At 45.1% G+C, this 19,515-nt stretch overlaps 1 protein-coding gene across 3 annotated transcripts in view; it reads right to left on the bottom strand.

Annotated features, from left to right (window-relative positions):
* LOC119658656 (calcium/calmodulin-dependent protein kinase kinase 1) overlaps positions 1-17,266 on the bottom strand; it is a 382,257-nt gene extending 364,991 nt beyond the window's left edge. Inside the window, exons 1-2 of one of the 3 annotated variants that reach the window (XM_038066200.1) lie at positions 16,837-17,266; positions 15,515-15,701 (exon numbers count right to left, since the gene is read on the bottom strand). The gene's annotated coding sequence lies outside the window, so the exon portion shown is untranslated. Of the gene's footprint in view, positions 1-15,491; positions 16,800-16,836 lie in introns of those variants that run through there. The other 2 variants (XM_038066201.1, XM_038066202.1) reach the window with 2 other exon arrangements.
* Between the last annotated feature and the right edge of the window lie 2,249 nt (positions 17,267-19,515).

Here is a 19,515-nt window from a genome sequence, read left to right as displayed (position 1 = left end):
GGGTAAGCAATATGGTTATGAAAATCGTGACCATCATTTCTGTTTGACGTACATAGAAGAATTGCTCAAAGTTACCAGCAAGGCGAGATTCAACCTAACTAAAGCCAACTTGAGCTAGACGAAATTCAAATACCTCCATATCGTTTCACAAGGAATCTTTACCGACCTACTTGGGTAGTGGCCCTCATCAGGAATAACCCATTTATCAAATCATCTCAGAACTCATAAAATTTCTAGAGGAATCAAGCTTCTTGTGCAATTGTATCAAAGCTCCAATAAGAGCAAAATTTCGATCGCATGGACACCAAACTCTGAAGATGCTTTCGCTATACATAAGGAGCAACTCCCTCCTCTCTTTACAGAATATCAACGGTGACTAAATGGCCAGAGCTTGAGTTTTGGCACACCAGTATCCCCAAGAACCTACAAGGAATTACAATTTAAGGTTCTTACTTCCCATGCACCGGTCCATCCCTCCGTTTCTATGAAAATCCGAACAACGTCCTATCACCTCACTTCGAATGACCCGAGGGAAAGTGGGACAGTTCCCTAGGATTGTCAATCAGGTGCCATAGCACAAATGAGTAAATCGATATACTGTCTTTTCTTTTACTTGGAATGCGGTTAGCAATCGGGGCTTTGCAAACTTAGTACAGACCAGATGGACCGCATTGTATATCCATTATTTCTTGAACATTGCGATTCCGCCGAAAAAAGCAACAAGTGGCTGCCGAAATACATATTCGGTTAACAATAATAGACTCATTGACACTTTTGACCATGAAAGAGTTTCACGAGGCAATTCGCACTACGAAAAATAAAGTGTCAGGTCCTGATGGTATCCCGGCAGAAGTGTACAACCGACCGCTGGGTGCTTTTCATAACGCTTATTGTCAAAAATGCCTTCAATTCCATAAGAGAGATACGCTAGGAATACTAGGTCTCACTTCGGATTTAAAGGTCTTATTCAGCATGCCGTACCAGACTAGCTAGCTATATTCTCCGGTATTCTAATAAACATTTACAACAATTTGTCTCTAGTTACCGCGGATATTACCATCACATCTATAGCCTAGAGGCAGCCTCTAATACTCTCATGCTATGGGAAAAATCCCTCATTAATAAGTAGAAGAGTCAGGTTCGTAATGCACGGAGATGGAGGGTCCCTAAGTGATCCCAGCACAGTTGAATAGGGATTCCCGCATAGGTCTACATCCGACTCTGAGTAGAGTAACTTGCCGATTTTGTGGGCTTTCTTGTAGGCCTTCCTCTTTCTGGTCTTCTGGGTTCGGATCGCTCATCTGGTTCAGTAGCAAATCAAGGAAAGGTTAGCTAATTTACAATTAACAATAGCTAAATTTTGTTCTGAAAAGTGTTCCTGCCCATGGCACGGTCGAATCACACGGTTTGAGGATGCCTTGCTTTCAATGTATGCTACCGCATGCCAACCAGTTGCTCTCCCCAGCCGAGAGTTTCATGCCTTGTGACTTCCTCCCTAGTTCAAAAATAATTGCCTGCTGATAACTATTAGCGTAGCCCAAGAAAACTGAATACAAAAGGAGCAAGTGACTAAGGGGCATGGAATGTCATTATGTACCCGTGGGGTAGGAACGAGGTAGCTTACTGGCCGTGACCCATGTGGTTAATATATTGGTATGTCGATGGCACTTAGATAGGTTTTTATGTCTTTCCCCATTCCATGTGGCAAGCTAGAAACAGTTGTGCAATGCCACACCCTCGCAACCGCGTGGAAGCACACCAATGCAATGCATCGTATACACGGCACTAATACCAGACCTTATGCGCGGAATTTTTCTCGCGCAATTACCGTATACGATGGAAATTGTGCAATAACTTTCCTCCATCATAAAATTTCGAACATTGCACTGAGAGTTGAATCTCCTATGTTCAGTTTTCTTTTGTGAAGCGCAGAGCATTGGAACAGTCTCCTTGTTGCTTCTTTCCTGCTTCATCTTTAACAACTGAATGAACATTCCCCGGTCATCACTTTGAATATTGTAGAAATGACAAACCCAGACCATCGGCATAAGCACGATGAGAAACACAAACTCTTATGACCATCACCAAGATTCGAACCCACCCCGGGCAAGGTAACGCGTCATACTGTTAGAAAATTTACCTTCACCAAGTTCAGAACTGGTCTGCGGAGAGCTTTCAACGCAAGCAAGGATACAGGTTCATCTGAATAAATTCCAAAAATGGTTCAACAAACACGACACACCAATTTCCAATTTTACACAATTTTATTAGAATTACGTGATCTATTATTATCACTGGCAAGCACACGAGCTATTTTGGAGTAGAATCGGCTTCCAGAGCAATCAGTCTACGCCATTTGGCGCGATAACAAAGTTCATTTTCAAAATGCCCCTCATTATCATGAGTTGTTTGTCCGCGTCTATGGTCACTTCTATTTACGAAAATATATTTTTACTCTGAATATGGCCGTGTTTTTTTTCGCCTAGGAGAAAATATTTCAATAATAAACGAAAATAACATCTTTTATTTTGTAAATTGCCGCGAATATACACATGCTCGCACATAGCGTGCCTGCCTTTCATTTACTTTAGTACAACCCCCGTAAGGCTCAAGTGCAGAGGAGACCATTAAGGACAAGTACGTTTACCTTACGATTGCGACACGTGCTCGAAATACGCAAGCACGACTATTTCAGAGCCATTAACGAGAAGTATCTGAATTCTGCATATTTCCTGCAAAGTTTTGAGAGAAATTCTGTTTGCGCTCAATATCATATCTGAATCTATTTGAACACAATTTCCGGCACACAGGGATGTGCGGCGGGTCATTTGGCGACTGACCTAGAATTTGGGGAATCGATAGATTGTTTGGTAACGTGATAGGGAGGCATGATACCATCCGACGAAGGGAGCGCCTGTTTTTCTATTTATCCACTCAAACTTATGTTTTCTGCTGCCGGTAATGTGTGTGTCCAACTCATTACTGACAATCAACATCTTTTTATTTGGCAAATTGATTAGCGCTGATCGATTATATGGTTTAAAGATTCTCGCACTTTTCCCAAGTATTTACTTGGTCGTTAGTCTTACAAACCCATGAATGAATGGACGGTCATGGAAAAATAATATTTGTGGAAAAACATTCGGCAGTTTCTCAGAGACGCTAATGGATATCAATGAAATCGTGGAAAAGCAAATTTAAATCAAGATTGATGAGATTACATAACAAAGTAAATATACCCCTAAATCTTGTCGATTGGCATTTTCACGTTCAAGTTCTTCTGCTTATACGACTGCATCTTTCTTCGGTTTTCGTTTCGTCCCCATGAGGTTTCTTTGCGACGAGCTTCAGAGTAGCACCCTCGTGTTAATGTTAGGGACAAAATAGCTAGCAGGACTATCTCTACGTGATGAATTTACGCAATAGCGACTTCGAATACAATGGAGAGCCAAAGTTAGTAAGCGAAACCCTTGAACAAAAATCAGTAACGCTAAGGATATTCAATTTATCTTCATTGAAAGATATGTTTCGGAGCAAAAATGGAATACTCTTCCGAGGGTTAGTTTGGTATTGGTTGGCACCATGGACACGGTACACGTGGAAGCAATGTGGTCAAAATTTTGCTTCCCCTAACCCTTTTTTCATCATCATCATCAATGGCGCAACAACCGGTATCCGGTCTAGGCCTGCCTTAATAAGGAACTCCAGACATCCCGGTTCCATCCCGCCGAGGTCCACCAATTCGATATCCCTAAAAGCTGTCAGGCGTCCTGACCTACGCCATCGCTCCATCTTAGGCAGGGTCTGCCTCGTCTTCTTTTTCTACCATAGATATTGCCCTTATAGACTTTCCGGGTGGGATCATCCTCATCCATACGGATTAAGTGACCCGCCCACCGTAATCTATTGAGTCGGATTTTATCCACAACCGGACGGTCATAGTATCGCTCATAGATTTCGTCATTGTGTAGGCTACGGAATCGTCCATCCTCATGTAGGGGGCCAAAAATTCTTCTCTCGAACGCGGCCAAGAGTTCGCAATTTTTCTTGCTAAGGACCCAAGTTTCCGAGGAATACATGAGGACTGGCAAGATCATAGCCTTGTACAGTAAGAGCTTTGTCCCTATGGTGAGACGTTTCAAGCGGAACAGCCTTGGTAAGCTGAAATAGGCTCTGTTGGCAACCGTGCGCGGATTTCATCATCGTAGCTGTTATCGGTTAACCCTTTTTTGCTTGCTTGAAAACCAGCTGCTTTTCAGTGTTCGTGAGGACTGTATTGAGGCAGACAGATCCATGTTATTTTCTTATGACACTTCCAAGTAATATATCTACGGTTACCACTATCGCGCTACGTTGTTGCTTCCAGGTCTTCCTAAGAAGCTTGCATTCCTTCCCCCTTTTTGTGCCATGTGTTTTTAGAACGACCCACTCCGGAATAGTGGATTCAATTGCATAGCATAGCCAGTAATGCAGTTATCGCTATTTCTTCATTTGGCCTAGGTCCTTAACAAAATGAGAGAACCAAAAAATCATTAGCGTATTTGAGCAAGATATCATGGTCCATCAAAGGGGAGAAGTCATCGAAAACAAGAAGAAATAGTATCGGTAACCGAGTGCAACCCTGGTGGACTCCGGTTTAAAGTTTATGTGCTTCATAATGTTAACTCAATACCACACGTAACATTTTAAGTCATCATATGTCGCCCTTTAGATTGGGGCTTAAAAGTACATCCAATGTTTTCCCTACTTGTCGTAAAAAGCAACTAAAAGGCATAAAAAACTCTAGGCCAGCGACTTTTACTAGATAGGGACTGACCTACGATCTTTGGCTATCAAAAATGAAATATGATTGGCCTCTAGAATGTACTCGCTCCTTGACAGCGGCACGAGAGTCCCCAGAATGCTGACAGCTGAACACTCTGGCCATAAGCGAAGTAAGATGGTGGGAGTCTGGAGAGTAATCCTCTCCCTCTTGCGGCGATGTCCTTTTATACTTTGGAATATCAAGCGGTAGCAGATGTGAGCCCGGTGTCGGGTTGTTTCTGATCTTTTCGCCCGGTAGCCGATTTTTGACCGGCCTAGGTTGAGCAGCATCACAATTGTGCAATCCTATGCACCAGCGGGCTATTCCGATGTAGTGAGGACGGATGCTTTCGACCAGCAATTACATGCAATTCAGAAAAGGCCTCCTAAAGGTGACATTGTGATCGTGGTGGGTGATCTGAATGCCAAGATGGGCTCGAGAGCATCTTGCTCGCCCATATGAGTTTCTATAGTTTTAACCTCCTCGTTGATAGCACATTGTTCGAGCACAGAGTTTAAAATATTTCAATGGTCCTGCAAAGGACGTTAACGAATGACTCCTCATCCATGATGATGAGTAGCTGAAACAAGTTAGGAAACCAGAAGCTAGACGCCTCGGGAATAGCGTATTTCTTATATAAAAACAGTTGAGTAGACATTAGTCCCTAGCACGTAATATACACACATATATTATGTCAGAATATTCACTTTTGCGTGGCACTGACATTCAAAGTCTTAGAATTTGCGTGACCAATTTTCAGCCCGCGTTCTCCACCCTTACTGCATTACATGTCAGAACTGAGACCAGCTTTGAAAAGCACTAATCGAGACCTTTCATGTGATATCTCACATGACAATATTTGGCAAAAAAGTTACACCTTCCCTCTTTTGTAAGTATGGAAACCCCCTTAAACTCCACGCAAAACGATGTGAGCGTTCACAGTTCGCACCTTTCCGCCAAATTTGGTGTCAATCGATATAACCGTTTTTGAGGAAAATGCATGTGACAGACAGACAGTCCTGAGAGGTGTCAGATCTCCCATTAAGTCCAACCCCAGTTGGCGCATAAGAACAAACCTATTGATTAGCAAATAGGACTTATGTACTTTTCTTTCCTAACATGGGCTAATGTTTGTTCATCTCTGGTGCATGGATTAAAATGGCTATGGGAAGGAAGAAACTTACGGTGCAGGCGCCCGGACAACCACGACCACAGCAGGTATTCCAAAACTAAGAAATTGATCCATTCAGGAGAATCTCCCCAATTCTTCGATCTATAACAACGTCAAAGACGGCAAAAAATAAAACGCACGAAAGCAACAAGGAATAATCCGTCCAAGGTTCACAGAGAACAGAACCTTGACCCGGAGGAACTACCTTGCATGCAGTCGTTAATAAAAAGACGAAGAAAAAAGCAAAAGTGCGAATTCGCCTAGAGGCAATTATCTCCACTAAGGGCAATTTATCGTACGCGGAGATTCTAAAAAAGATCAAATCTGACCTCGACCGAAAGGATCTGGGTGGAAGTGGCAGCAAAATCTGAAGGACCCACGACGGCTTTCGCACCCAAATGAAGAACTTGCTTGGAGGAAATGTCGCAGTACCGGTCCAAAGGCACGGGTGTGGGTGAAAATAAGCGGTATGTACGTGTACAGCTCCTGCAACCCCACCGGGTTTCACATTATCTGAATTTGAAGACATGTTAGACAAACGACAAGACACAAGGGGACGAAATCCAAAGGTGATTGCCAATGATTTCCATGCTTGGGCCGCCGAATTCTCTTAGTTAGTATTCCCACCTACTTCGCTGCAATTGTCGATAGCTATTTAGCAGGAGTCCGTTGTCTCTGCGCGTGTTCCACAGGGCTCTGTACTGGGCCCGCTACTGTGGAACATTATGTACAATGATATACTTAATCTTCCGATTCCGGGCGAGGCCACAGTGATGGGTTTCGCCGATAATATAACACTGGTTGTAGTCGCAGAGCATTTAGAGGATGCTGAGTTACACTGATCTGAAGCAATCAGTGCTGTTATGGCCTGGTAAGAGGGCGCTGGACTGGAACTTGCGAAGGAAAAAACGGAAGCGGTCCTCATCACCAACGCCGGAAGCGAAATTACGTCTGAATTAGAATCGACAAAAAAAGAGAGACAGACAGTAAACCGATTTTAATAAGGGTTTCTTTTATACAAAACATTAAAAATGTAAGGAACACTTCACCACGGTTTTTAATCGTATCAGATCTGATGAAATTCTGCCTCGTGCGGATAATAACTGTTCCTGCAGGCATCTCGCTAACAATGCACTCAAACGAAATAAAGTCGCTGGGCTCTACAGTCTCCCCACAGAGTTATTTGTTGCTGCACCTGCACTCTCTGCAGATGTGCTATTTACACTCAAACAGAAATTTTGAGAATTTGAGACCTCTTCCAGAGAGTGGAAGACAAGGATGATCGTTAAGATTCTAAAGAACGTAACCTGTTTTGAATATGACAATTGGAGGGTTATCTGCATACTTCCTGCAGTCGCAAAGATAATAACTAAAATAATCCTGGAACGTATCAAAGAACATCTTGAAAGCTTGATCGGCAAAGAGCAGGCTGCTTTCTGACCCTGATCCTCCTGCATTTACCAACACCGTACGGATCATTTTGGAACAGGCACGAAGTTTATTGACTCATTAACATTCCCGACATCTACAGATATAGCAAAACAATGCGAAGGCGTCGAACAAATATTTCGCCCTGGGACTATTCTTTTTTTCGCCAATCACAGCATCGGTGAATACATTCATTAACCCGAAATTAACAATAAAGCAGGCCTAGATTATATTTTTAGACATTCAAAGCAACAAAAAAATTTAATGAACATGTCGAAAATCAGAAATTCCAGGATTTAATATCTCGAAAACAAAGCGAGAGATCGAAGAATTGTATCTATAATTTTCACTTTATTTACGTTCATTATTTGAATTTCCATCATAAAATCACGACGACAATTCATAATCGATCTAAAGACGAGCTCGAATAAAAACACAAACGCAGTAGTTTGCAAGGGCTCGAACGCTAAGCAAACAGCCAGCCGACGGGCTACGGACTGGAAAACCCTTCAGCGACCTGGATAGGAGCGACTTAAAGTGCGGTTCGGAGTAAGGAACGCAAAGTTGAAAATGTTCCGCTTTGCAAAAGCGAATGGCGATCTGGATCCAATCAACGCTACCAAAGAGCTGTTGGAAGAGATGAGGATCGACGATCCGAAGCACCCCACACGCAAGCAGATCATGCTGATAATAACGCAGAAAAATCTGCAGCACTTGAAGTGCGCCAAAACTAATCTGCTTGTCTTCCTCCTAGAGGAAGACATCCATATCATACTAGCACAGAAGCCCTGGATCGAAGGCGACCGAACTATCAAATGGCACCAGAGCAAATATTATAATTTATTCCACAGCACAGGACACGCTGATCAGGACAGACCTAGAGCATGGATCCTCGCGAGAAAGAGTCTGCACACTTTCCAGTGTTCGGACACTGAGTTGCAACGAACTAGCCGTGGTTAAACCGGAGCAGGCAGTACCAGAAAATGTGTATATTTCCTCGACTTACATGGCTCACAACCGATTAGTTTTGCCAGAAGAACTGCAACTTTTGATCACCACCATAGCAATAAAGAAAGCCAAACTGTTGATAGACTGCGACGTCAATGCCAAGCAGGCGTTTTGGCAGCTCGGAAATCAACGAAAGAGGTGTGTCATTCTTTGATTTTATTACTAATAAAAATCTATCGATGTGTAACACCAACCTTCCATTTTCCCAGGTTCAATTAGAGATTGAACATAGAACTGTGACGATTGGGAAGAGGTCCTTGATATTACCCTACTAACCGACAATGAGATTCTAAGGGTAGAGAACTGGAGAGCATCTGACCAGAGATCCTCCTCAAATAATAGTTGGATACTTTTCAGTCTAGAGCTCGCCGCAGAGATCTCCAAACCTTTCAGGGATTAGAGGAGGATCGACTAGAGGAAGTTTGGTCAAGTCATCAAGAACAAACTCTCCAGTGTGCAAATTGGTAAGATTGACACGAGAGATGAACTGGAATCAAAGGTCAGGGCTCTAGAAAAAGCATTCGGTATCGTCTTTAAAGTCTCGTTCCCCGCCACCGTAGTGAAATGAAGATTTTTCCAGCTTCAGAAAGCGGACCAAGGAGATCTTCAACATCTGCGACAAGCATAAATATTGGCAGCCATACAAGGACTGCCTGAAGAAACTCAGTAAAATTCTGTCCAAGGAGCCCATTTTTAAATAAAAACCCGGAAGGCTCCTGAACGGAATCTTCTGGTGATGACTTGGAGCTGCTGGTTCAGACTCACTTTCCCGCCAGCGAGGAGGACATTCACTTAAGGACGATTATGGACGGAATGTCTTTCTTAAGTCCCAGCATACTTACCTCAAAGACAAATCCGCAGAAACCACTCTCCACGAGTTAATTGGCATGATTGAGCGGTCACTGCAATACAAGCAGTATACCCGAGCGGCCTTCTTGAATATAGAGGGAGCATTCAACAATGTTAGTACTAACGCCACCAAGGAAGTCTTGAACAGTATTGGATTGGAGGGGTATCTTACACATCCATGCTGAGAACCGAGGTAATCCAGTCGAATCTGGGAGGCAACTGCTTAACCACAGAGGCACGACCAAGGGTGGTGCAATCTCTCCGGTGCTCTGGTTAATAGTAATGGACAAAATGTTGCGGATATTGGACAAGCGATTGGTGATGGTGCCGACAACCTGCTGAAATTAGTGTCAGGGATGTTTCTATCCATTATGAGTAACATTATAGAAGGATTGTTGAGAAAGGTGTTTCTGTGAGCCGCAAGATCCAGACTCGCCATAAATCCAACCAAAACCGAATTGATGCTATTGACTACTAAGACAAGAGTACTAAAATCCCACCTACCGCGGCTGAATGAGCAAAGATTGGTTCTCTCCTCCAATGTAAAGTATCTGGGTGTAATCCTGGACCTAAAGCTAAATTAGAGATTGAACATAGAATTGCGAGTTAAAAAGGCCTGTATGGCTTTCTATGACTACAAGAAAAACTTTGTAGAGAAATGGGGCGCCGGCTGAAGATGGTTCTCTCGATGTACATAGCTGTGGTACATCCCATTCTAAAGGTTATGAGCAAAAGGTACAATAGAACCATGCTTAATAAGATTCAAAGATTTGCGTGTGAAGGTGGTACCGGCGCTCTATAGTCCTTCCCAACAGATATTCTCAATGTATTCTTACATCTACTCCCACTAGACTTCCACATTAAATACGTTGTAGCGTGCAGTGCCGTTAGACTACGTGAGTGCGGATGCGGGAAAACGAAGCCCTTCGGAAATAGTAATACCCTAGACGAAGTATCTCGGCAAATCTTGGGACGGACTATGTTACATGCAAGCTGTACTTCACGCGAAACTTTGTTGTGGACTTTCCAACCAGGGCAATGTAAAAGACCGGCAAGTCTAAGAAACAGTATTCTTCACCAACTGATTAAAGATGGTCTGTGGAGGCTCTGCGGGTGTGTTCAATTCGTATGGTCTCCCAAGTGTATTCCAAGGAGAAAGACAGGCGATACTGGAAGAATATTGACGGCTTGGGTATGATCCGAGCCCCAAGCGTAATATAGCCACTCTGACCGACAAGGAGGATTTGGCCCGCTTATAACAAAACTCAATCGCGAGTGCTCCTGTGCGAGACGCGTGCCAATGCACACAAGACTATGACGGTCTACACGAGGCACTGACCCGCAGGGAACCATATCGCCAACCTAACGACTGGGCCTACCCTACAATTCATATTGACGAAGCTGTAGAGAAGATGGAAAGGCAGGCAGTTCCTTTACGGTTTTTCCCAAACAATGCTTTGGAAACTTCAGAGAGATTTCTAGCTGCAGGGTGAGAGCTGCTTTCCTTCGTGAATGCTACGGGTCTGAAGATCTGGCTGGGCTCTGCCTCCTTGCTCTCATAACAGCAGTCACGTTCTCCGGAGTTTGTGGCATCAAAACGGCGCCCCACAGCGCTAATTGGGATCCTCGAAGTGGCCACTAAAAAATACCAACCTACGCCGACCGCAGCACTCGTAGCTATCCTAAATCTACCTCCCATTCATTTGAAGATGAAAAGGAAAGCAGCTAATGACGCATATATGTTTGATCTATTGGCGCGTGGAAAGCGACCAATCATACGGTCATGCGTGCATCTGAGAATTCCTCGGCGAACATCAGGAGATGGTTTGCAAATTTGTCTTTGAAAAGACATACTCCGTAGTAATCACCAAAAAAAAAGAATGTTCGATAAATGGCTACGAATCTTTTGCTTAATAATCTTTACCGACGGATCAGTCATGGAAAACGGATTGAGGGCATTCTCGGGGAATCCGATTATGCAACTACCTCGACCCCTCGGAAAAATGACGACCATATCCCAAACGGAGATATACGTCATTTCATTGGCAACAGAAGAACATTTTTTTGGCAAAAATTGAGGGGTTGCACCATTCGAAACTGTTCCGACAGCCGGGCAGCATTATCAGCACTAAACAGCAACGACATATCAAGCCAGTTGGTGTGGAGTTGTCATCAGGTGTTGCTGAAACTTGGCTGACTGAACGAATCATTCCTGGTGCGAGGGCCAAGGCACTCATGAGGAAACTGATAGACTGGCTCGTCAAGGTTCTGGATCTTGAATGAAGGGGCTAGAACTAGCTTTTGGCATCCGGCCATCCATTGGCAAGGAAGGAAGGGGCTGAAGGAAGAAACTGCAAGGATTCATGCAGTCAAATGGAGAAAATCTCTACGAAGGAATCCGGGACCGCTACAGTGGCATTTTTGTTGTCTCTTAAGAAATAGGACATGAAAACCCTAGTAGGGCTTTTAACGGAACGCTTCTCCTTAAACTACTACATGAAAAAATAGAGTGGCGGTCAAAGGGTAGTATAGGACCCAGGGAGAAACGTGGATTGGCACCCATAAAACCTGGGAAACGCCTGCTGAACAAACAACAACAGCTCTACTACCAAACCCTATCTCCACCTCCACGTGGTGATCGCTGGGTGTTCTTTCTTTATGAAAAACTGCAGACGGAGAAGGATAAAGGCGAGTCTCCCGCGCCTAAAAACGGGACAAAATGTACCAACTAGTCCTCCAGGTTGGGGGTTGGGTAGGTCTGACAACCCTACACGGAAAACCCATGTTACGAAGCCACGAAAGGAGCCTCGGATAGGATAGATCTTACAACGACGAACCCGGCAACGACAACGGATTAAGGATTTGCGTATTTTCTCATTGAACGTGCGCTCCCTGTACAGACCGAATACTGCTGAGTAGCTAGCCGATACCCTGTCCCAATATAAGGCTGATGTAACAGCCTCACAAGAGATGCGATGGAGAGGGACCGGTTTCCTGGAGAACAGCCGCTACACCATATATTATAGTGTCCATCCAGTAAACCATGTGCTCGGAGTAGGTTTCTTAGTCAGCCAAAAAATGAAACCTGCTGTTATCGGTTTTGAAAATATAAGCAAATGGCTATGCACTCTGCGTTTGTGAGGCAAGTTTAGAAATATAAGCCTCACTAACGTTCACGCCCCTACAGAGTCGGACAAGGATACCTTCTACGAGCCAGTTGAGCGGACCCTCGAAGCCTGTCCCAAGTATCATATCAAAATCATACTTGGAGATTTTGACAGTCAGTCGGCTCCCATAGCTTACATAGGGATACCAATGATAACCATTCACAACGCAGCCCTTCGCAAGCACTTATAAGAGGGAAATGGTGCAATAACCGCAGACAACAGATGTCCTGGAGATGAAGCATCAACAAATGATCTTCACAATCACCTGAAGAACATTATTATTGGTACGACCACAAAGATACTTGGCCGCTAAAAAGTCGGAACGGCTGGTTTGACGATGAATACATGAATGCATACCGACTAATGTTGCATTCTCAAAAAACACGGGCACACGCAGAGACTTATCATGAACTCCATCGAGCGGAGAAGCGACTTCACAGACGGAAAAAGGAAGCCTGGGAGAACCAACAAGTCTGTGAACTAGCAAAGTACAGGGAGCAATCGCACCAGGCACAAAAGGCGGAAGTTTTACCAACAAGTCAGCAGGATGAAGCCTTATACACCACGATGCTCATCCTCCCGAGACAAAAAGGGAAATCTGATTTCCAACAGAATAAGCATATTGGAGCGTTGGGTTGAGTACTTTGATGAGCTACTGAACAACCAGAGCATCGGCGAGTTGGAGGTCCCGCCAACTAAAAACGACGGACAAATGCTGCCACCACCAGGAAGGAACAGTTCGTGCAATTCATCGGCTTAAAAATCATAAGTCGCCAGGAGCCGATGGAATTACAACCGAATTAGTTAAATATGGAGGCGACCAGTTACACCAAGTGGTTCATCTACTGATGCTCAAAGTATGGGACAGCGAATCAATGCCTGACGACTGGCAAAGAGGCATTATCTGTCTTATACATAAAAAGGAAGATATCACACAATGCAGCAATTATAGAGATATCACGTTGCTGAGTACTATCTATAAAATATTCTCCTCTATCTTGCTAGGCCGGATAGCCCCATACGCCCAGAACATCATTGGCCCATACCAAAGAGGCTTCACTCCAGGCAAATCAGGAACTGATCAGATTTTCTCTCTGCGGCAAGCGATGGCAAAACTGTTGGAATATGGACATCAGTTGCATCATCTGTTCATCGATTTTAAAGTCGCCTATGATAGCATAGCCAGGGTAAAACTGTACACGGCCATGAGAGAATTCGGTATCCCGACGAAATTGATAAGACTGACTAGGCTGACCCTGACCAATGTGCGAGGCTAGATAAAAGCAGCAGGATCACTCTCAAGACCATTCAACATCAACAACGGTCTACGACAGGGGGTGCCCTATCATGCGTCCTCTTTGACCTAGCGCTCGAAAGAGTGATCCGTGATGGTGAGGTAAATGGAAGAGGTACGATCCTCTTTAAGTCCAGTCATAGGAAGAACCACCCGAGACGTACCAACTGCCTTCATCCAGATCGAGCCGGCGGCGCGGAATCTTGAGACAAAATATATGGTGGCAACGTCATCACTAAAAACCGACCAACCAACAACTTCAAACCGCACTAGTCAAACGGGAAGAATAAAGACAGGAGAATACAACTTTGAGACCGTTGATAATTTCTCCTATCTAGGGTCAAAAATCACAACCGATAACAGCTATAATGATGAAATCCGCGCACGGTTATTGGCTGCCAACAGAGCCTATTTCAGCTTACAAAAATTGTTCCGCTCGAAACGTCTCACCATAGGGTCAAAGCTCTTACTGTACAAGACTATGATCTTGCGTGTCTTCATGTATTCCTTGGAGACTTGGGTTCTTAGCAAAAATAATTGCGAACTCTTGACCGCGTTCGAGAGAAGAATCCTCCGAAGAATTTTTGACCCCCTACATGAGGATGGACGATTCCGTAGCCTACATAACGACGAAATCTATGAGCAATATCATGACCGTCCGGTTGTGGATAAAATCCGGCTCAATAAGTTACGGTGGGCGGGTCTCTTAATCCGTATGGATGAGGATTATCCAGCCCGGAAAGTCTATAAAGGCAATATCTATGGTAGAAAAAGAAGACGAGGCACACTCTGCCTAAGATGGAGCGATGGCGTAGGCCAGGACGTCAGACAGCTTTTAGGGATATCGAATTGGTGGACCTCGGTGCAAAACCGGAATGCCTGGAGTTCCTTATTAAGGCAGGCTTAGAACGGATACCGGTTGTTGCGCCGTTAATGACGATGATGATGAAGGAACCGGGGCCGCTGGAGCGGCATTTTTTTGCCCCTTAAGAAGTGGGACATAAATACCCTGGGACTTTTACCAGGGGCCTTCTCCTTAAGCCATATGGTGGTCTCGGCTATAGGCAGCCAATGTGAGGAAGAGACGATCCTGCAGTTCGTATGTAGTTGTCGGGCCTTCTCAGACTTCAGACGAAGATACTTTGGTTAGGTTTTTTCAATGAAGAGTTTGGACATTCGCTGTCTCTGGAGAATGTTCTCAGATTCTCGTAGGCGAGAGGCCGATGAATAGGCTATCTCTGTGGAAAGTACAATGAGCCCAATAATGGTCTGAGTGCTTGGAGCTGCGGTTCCCCCGCGAAACTAGGCTAAGGCAGACCTAAACCGGACCTCGTTTGTTGCGCCACTGAAGACATAAATGTTTTTAAATTATCAAAGCAGCAAAAAAATTAATGGATATCGGTTTTATGGAAATTTCTTTTATGCAAAGTCACCATCAAATCACGGCGTCCCCGCAATCGGAATCTATTCATGTTTGGAAAATATTTCTTACAAAAACAAACTGAATTTCGATGAAGTTTTCATTTCACTCAGTCATAGAGGGTTCATAGCAATTGTTTATGTTCTCAATGGTGAGATATTGATAGCCTGAAATATTAAAATTTCCAGCTTGATATATGGATGTCCGCCAGACTAAAATAACATTATTGTGCGGACCACAAACCTCAAAGGTCAAAGTAACCCAAGTCCAGTGATACAAAGAAGAGTCGTAAAAATAGAAAGGCCAAAATAACAAAGTCAGCAGAACCCATCACAGCAAAAAACGCAAACCTGAAACGATGTCGCATACGAACCTTCCCAAACGAGCGGCAAATCAGCTGTAAAACTGCGGCCTCAAAGGCAGACGGAGGCGTTTTATGTGCACCACTTTCCAGGCTATGTCGAAAGCTATCAAAACACTACTTTTTACACTTCTTCAACATTTATATCTTTTCCGCGTATCAACAATAAAAAACGTGAAGCGTTTGCTCTGCGGAATCACTGCGGAATGGAATATTAAAATTTTTAATCACTTTTCATATTTAATTCGCCGTAAAATCGCGTTAATTGCACTAATCCGGGGAAAGGTTTCATGCGAATAATTTACAAAAAGTGCAACGTCCAAGTTTTGGCGGGAAACGGCTGCAACCATAGACGCACGATAACAGCGCGATTGAAAGCCACCGACGTCACGTACACGCAGAATTTCCTTTTGTTTATCTGGGAAACACGGAGCGGAAATTATCACGAACCGGCGGGGGGTGTTCGAACCGACCCAATATTTACAAAATCTCCAGAAATTCCAAGCACCCGCGGAATCTCGAGGAAAGCAGCAATCGCTGTGCGGACTTAGCTGGGCAAGTCAAAACACTTCCAAAGCACCGGACTCCGGTCCACAGTCTGAGTCTCACGCGGCATCCGCCTTGCGGCTTGGACTTTTCCAAATTTCGCGGTTTCTGCTCGCAAGTCTCCAACCTCAAGAAACTGGTCCTCCAGTTCCCAATTCGGAGATTCAGAAACGAAGAGAGAAAACCGAAATGAAAAGAAATTATGAAAATGAGCGACGGCGGCGGTGGCACGGCAGCGACAATGCTTGGTTCCGACTAAGATTCCTCGACTCGACTGACTGACGGCCGCCGAGATGTTCGGCTTTTCTATGCTCCGCGAACGGGAAATGAAAATGCGACGAAGAAATTGCGAGCGGCGAGCACGGCTCCAGCTCCAGCCTCATCCGCCCCAACAGCTTTCCCGACGTCGTCCACCAGATGATGTTCTCGGATCCACACACTCGTCGGCGTGGAGACTCTCGCCTCCCGCCCGCACGGCAGGGAGTCCTCTTCCCCGCCAGGACTCGGCAGCGTGAACGTGACTGGCCGAGTTGTGAGGTGTTCCCTGAGGACGTCCGTATGCAAACAACCGAGCCGGGTTCCGGGAGGACACGGGAAGCGAAGGGAACCACGGCAACCTTTCATTGAGCGGAACACATTGCCCGGTCCGAGTTCACAAATCGCGTACGAGCGGGCGCAGGTGGCCGGGCGAGTTTACTATTCGGGAAGGTCCTAAAATCAATAAGACAAGCCGGAAGTGGCGCCCCCGGGGGCAGGGCAGTATCTCACGCCGGGTGGAAACTACTTACGGAAGCTGGACGGCCGGTTCCGGGAAACAATAGGAAAAAGGAACTGCGGTCGGTGCTCGGACAAAAACAAATCCCGAAAAAAATTACTGAAAAGATGATGCCGACGCGCGAGAACCAGTTCGGCCCAAGAGCGAAACTGCCGGAGACGAGGAAAAGGCCAAACACGCGCAAAACAGGCTTCCTTCCACGTTCCACATGTCGTCATCGCTCCACGGATCCAGCGTGGTAGGTCCACGGAACGGGCCCGGCTTCAACGTGCTCCCCATAAACAAACGCGAGGCGAAAGCATGGACGGACCGACGCAACGACTCCCCCTTCCGCGCCGCGACCGCATGGCAGCAGGTGGAGGCGCTCCACTGGCTCCCTGACCGCTGGCCGGCGAACGAGGCTTCCATTGAAGGGAGCGCTCCCACGCTGCCTCCACTCGCCGAGCGATGACCAAACAAAACAACCGCCGCCGTCCGAGCTTTGGCGGCCCTAACCGGATCAGCTGATTGCGGCTCACGGCGGAGCAGAGCTTGCGGAACTCTCTCCGGCTTGGGGCAGGCTCACCTCCACTTTCCAAGCGATACTTTGTTTTGGTTGCAATGCACGAATTTGCAAGCGAGCGAGTTGCCGCTCGAGGGAGATCTGGGCAGTTTGGGATTGCGGCAGAGAAAGAAGTTTGTTGTTCATGTACTTTTTATTGCAATGAATCTTTCTCTGGAAATTAGCAATAATTATGCAAATTGAAATTGATTATTCAAAGCCATGCTTGCAAATGGCTAACTGATAAACTTCAAGTGTTCAAATTAAAATTATTCGAAAAGTATTACAAACTTAGAGAGATTTGGGCAGGATTAATTTAAAATCGCGCTGGGAAAATAGAGTGAAATTAGAAAAAAAATATGAGCCGCATCACTATGATTAGTTACGATTGAAGTTAGGTACTTGGTTATCTAAAATACACAATTTTAACAATTGATGAGAATTTTTTTAATGAAAAAAGTTAAGTCAAATTCTTTCGTCGATATTTTTTGTTGTTATATAAGTGGTGGAAACCTAGCTGATACCGTGTTGCCTCAGTGAGTAAGTTAGACCTTACCGTGCCACGGAGGGCTATGGTACAGCGGACCTCCTAACCCCCATACTCATGGGAATCAAATGAGTACCAGTAATAAAAAAAAGGAAACTATAGCCAATAAAGCAGAACCCCGTACCGCACACAAACTGGTTAACCAGGCGGGGGCATATTTCCGAAATACTGAGAGCCAGGTGATTATACCCAAGAAGGGAAAAGTTGGGACGTCAAGCAATGGATCCAAGGTCTACATTGGTATACTGCGAGGACAACAACCAACAAAAACCACTGCTCAAAAAGCAGGGACTAGCAAAATCACGTTTGCGATACATCTATCAGAGGTCAGGAAGGAGGCAGGTCTCAATGGCGCCTGTGAGGAGTGACCAGATTTCCCATCAGGCGCGACTCCAGCTGGGGGATTTGCGCATATCTATTGATGTGTAAATATGTGTTCATGCACTTTTCTTTTCTGACTGTGCATGGGCTAGTGTTTGCTCATCTCTGGTGCGTGGACCAAAATGGCTATGGGAAAGATACCCAGAACATAAAACCACCATCGAAGACGAGAGAAAGAGGAAACTTTCTGGGCAGGGGCTCGGAACCCCAATACCGGCGGCTTTTGGGAGTGAGCAAGCGGGTCGTCGATACCCGTCGACCGCAGTGCCTTGGTGGTGGACAACTTGGCCACCTTGGCATATAATGCTACAAGTGATTTCCATCTGGAGGAGGAGTGTTCAAGCGAAGCGCGACCTTACCGAGAACACCAGTAACAAGACCAAGCAAAGATGAACTGAAGGCAGATCGTTGGGCGACAAAAACCGTGGTAACACCCACCGTATATGTTCAAGATGCGCGACAGCAGGAGCTGCTCCAGGAACAAGAAAGTGATCCATCCAAAAGAAGCTCGTCAACTTTGAGGTCTCCACCAATGCCAAAGACGGTGAAGGATAAGGTACAGGCAAGATCAATAAACGCCAAAAGTGACGGAGCGTATAAAAGGAGTATACCTGTCGGGGCTTATAGGGAGCAGAGTCCCGATCTGAAGGAATTACCCTTCACCCAGCTTGGGCAGAAGTAGTTGAGCTGTACGACTTTGTCAAGGACAAGCATAACGTGCACTAAGTCATAAAGAACATGGTGGGGACTATTAGAATCCTCTACAATAGATCGTAGATGGAGAAAAAGAATAATAAGGATACGCCGAACCCCGCTATGCTAACAGTATCACAAGCGACCCAAGTGACGCCTAACCATACTACCATCGAATCACGGCGAAATAAACGAGTACGTGAAAAAGAGGGGGATCCTTTAAATAATTTGCAGGCGCCTAAGAGAGAAAAAAGCGGACCGGACATTCTGAGAACCAGCATCAATTCAGAAGGAGGAAAGCATACAGCAAATGGACCAACAAGAAAACAAAAGGAAAAACAAAAGTGCGAACTCGTCCAGATGCGATTGAAATCTTCAATAAGGGCAATCTGTCCTACGCGGAGATACTCAGAAAGGTCAAAGTAGATCCCGACCTAAAAGATCTGAGCCTAAACAGAATCCGAAGAATGCAAAACCGATGACTTCCGAACTCAAGTTAAGAGCTTGGGAGCACTTGGGAAGAATGTCAC

This window comes from Hermetia illucens, chromosome 6, assembly GCF_905115235.1.
Source record: "Hermetia illucens chromosome 6, iHerIll2.2.curated.20191125, whole genome shotgun sequence".
NCBI classification, from domain to species: Eukaryota; Metazoa; Arthropoda; class Insecta; order Diptera; family Stratiomyidae; genus Hermetia; species Hermetia illucens.
This window is presented reverse-complemented; position numbering and strand designations above follow the sequence as displayed.